Source organism: Arachis ipaensis, chromosome B8, assembly GCF_059453495.1.
Source record: "Arachis ipaensis isolate K30076 ecotype BB chromosome B8, ASM5945349v1, whole genome shotgun sequence".
NCBI classification, from domain to species: Eukaryota; Viridiplantae; Streptophyta; class Magnoliopsida; order Fabales; family Fabaceae; genus Arachis; species Arachis ipaensis.
This window is the reverse complement of record NC_142443.1, coordinates 62,914,802-62,917,875: the sequence shown is the minus strand read 5'-3', so window position 1 is coordinate 62,917,875 and position 3,074 is coordinate 62,914,802. Positions and strand designations below refer to the sequence as shown.

General features: G+C 40.8%; 1 non-coding gene across 1 annotated transcript; it reads right to left on the bottom strand.

Moving 5' to 3' along the window:
• Positions 1-2,542: 2,542 nt before the first annotated feature.
• On the bottom strand, positions 2,543-2,650 carry LOC148548331 (small nucleolar RNA R71). Its single transcript, XR_015897109.1, has one exon. It is a non-coding gene; the product is annotated as a small nucleolar RNA R71 (small nucleolar RNA).
• Between the last annotated feature and the right edge of the window lie 424 nt (positions 2,651-3,074).

Below are 3,074 nucleotides of genomic sequence, written 5' to 3'. Positions count from 1 at the left end.
ACGTGGAAGCTAACGTGAAGAAGGAAGGTGATCGCCAACGTTAGTGACACCCAACATTATCACTAACGTTGGAAGGAGCCACACAGGCCACCATGAGCCACGTTAACTCCCACGTTAACTTAGTTAACGTGGAAGCTAACGTGGATAAGGGAATGATGAGCCAACGTTAGTGACACTCAACTTTGTCACTAACATTGGAAATGGCTAGCAAGGCCACATTAGAAGCCACGTTAACCTAGTTAACGTGGAAAATAGGGGCAATTTGGAACGTTAGTGACAATGGTAAGTGTCACTAACGTTCTCGAAGGATGGCAAGCCTACGATAAAAGAGCCACGTTAACTAAGTTAACATGAACTCTAATGTAGGGAAGAGGGAGGCTTCTCAACGTTATTGGGAAAGTTGAGTCCCAATAACGTGTGCGAAGGACATAATGGAAACGTTAGTGGCAAAGTTTGTGCCACTAACGTTGAGGTTAACGTGGCTTTTAACTTTGGTGAGGAACGTTAGTGAAAAGGGTGATTGTCACTAACGTTCTCGAACCCATATTTTCACTGAATGTTAACACCACTAACTTCCTGAGCCAAAGTCCCTACCCACTTCATACTTTCTCTCTGCAAGTAAAAGCTAAGCCCAATGAAGAAGAGAACTGCTTCAAACTCAAGATCCAAAGGCCCAAGACTTGAAGAATCAACTAGAAGAACAGAAGAGTAGTATATATAGGAGTAGCTTTGAATTATTTAAGGAGTTGAAAAATATAGGGAGCCTCTTGGCATAGAACTACTCTCTGTATTTTTACTTTCTCTGCACTTCTAGTTTTCATCATGTATTCTCCATCTTTGTTTTCATTTTCCAGAGCTATGAACAACTAAACCCCTTTCATTGGGTTAGGGAGCTCTGTTGTAATTTGATGGATCAATACTAGTTTTCATTATTCTTCTTCTATCTTTTCTCTTGATTTTACTTAAAAGCTTTCGATCTTCATCCAATTGGGTAGTTATCTTGGAAAAGAAGCTATTCATACTTGGATCTCTTCTGAACCTTGAAAGAGGAATGAAGAGATCAAGCTAGAAATGCTTTCTCATGCTGAACCAAATTGGGTTTGGATGGTTATGTGACTATAATCCTCTCAACACTTGATTTGGGAAATGCATGTGGTATAATCAGTGACCATACTTCAGCTCTTCTCATGAGCAATTGACCAAGGTATTGGCTATTGATCAAGATTTGAGAGATTGAATTACAAGAAATTGTAATCCAATCACTTAAGATTGCCAAGGAGATCAATGAGTGCATTGATTGAGGAAGAGATGAAAATGAGATTGATCCGGAGAATGCAACATCTCCTAAGCCCAATGAACTCCCCATTTCTGATCTTACCCATTCTCTTTAATTTCTGTCATTTACATTTATGAGCAATTCTCCCATTCCCATTTAAGATTCTGCAATTTACTTTCTACTATTTACTTTTCCGCCATTTAATTTTCTGTAATTCTCAACTCAATTTTTGATTCGCTCAACTAGAATATTCCTCTAATTAAAGTTCCTTGATCAATCAATCCTTGTGGGATTCGACCTCACTCTATTGTGAGTTTTTACTTGACGACAAATTCGGTACACTTGCCGAAGGAAATTTGTTATGAGACAAGTTTTCTGTGCATCAAGTTTATGGCGCCGTTGCCGGGGATTGATTGTGCATCAACAATGATTAGATTGGAGGATAACTAGATTGAGCATTTTATTTTTGTTTGATTTAAATTTCTGTTTGAGTTATTTACTTTCTGTTTTAGTTAATTTCTTCCCTTCCCCCTACCTTTTCTTTGGTATTTACCATTCATCGCACTAACCCACTAACTGTTTGACATATTGCATCACTCACTCTAACAATAATTCTGACGGATATACTTTCTGCACCTATTCTCTTTGCTTGTACTTGTTGGTTGTATGACAGGGAGAAGAAGCGGGGCTTCAACTTCCTTTGATTCTGAACCTCAGAGAACCTTCCTTAGATTAAGGAGGGAGGCAAAAGACAAACGTGTAGTTGGTGCTGAAGAAGAGGAGGAACACTTTGAGGAATACTTTGAACCAAACATGGAAGAAAACATGGAAAACCATCATGAAGAAGAGGCTCACAACCATGGCAGAGGAGGTCGAGCAAATCATGCTGGGGAGGATAGAAGAGTTTTAGGCTCTTACATCAATCCAAACCCAGGAAACTGTGGAAGTAGCATTCAAAAGCCGACCATCCATGCCAACAATTTTGAACTGAAGCCACAGCTCATCACCATTGTGTAGAACAACTGTTCGTTCGGAGGAAGTGTCCAAGAGGACCCAAATCAACATTTAACCACCTTCCTGAGAATATGTGACACAATGAAGTCTAATGGTGTTCATCCTGACGCCTATAGACTGCTCTTATTTCCATTCTCACTCAGGGATAAGGCAGCCAAGTGGCTGGAGTCTTTCCCAAGGGAAAGCTTGACAACTTGAGAAGACGTGGTGAACAAATTCTTAGTAAGATTTTACCCTCCTCAACGACTCAATAGGCTGAGAGCTGAGGTCCAAACTTTCAGGCAACAAGATGGTGAGACTCTATATGAAGCATGGGAGAGGTTTAAAGACTTAACAAGGAGGTGCCCACTAGATATGTTTAATGAATGGGTGCAGCTGCACATTTTCTATGAGGGGCTCTCTTATGAGTCAAAGAAGGCCGTAGACCATTCATCCGGAGGATCTTTGAACAAGAAGAAGACTATTGAGAAAGCCATCGATGTCATTGAAACAGTAGCAGAGAACGACTACTTCTATGCTTCCGAAAGAGGGAACAAGAGGAGTAATGGAGCTAAACAATGTAGATGCTCTGTTGGCCCAAAACAAGCTCATCACCCAGCAGCTGGCTGACCTCACCAAGAAGATGGAGAGGAACCAAGTAGCAGCAATCTCAACTTCATCAACAACCGAAGAAGGATTGAATGAAGAAGCAAAGGGTAGCCAGGAGCAAGCCAACTACATTGGAAATTCACCAAGGCAAAACCATGATCCATACTCCAAGACCTACAACCCTGGATGGAGGAAT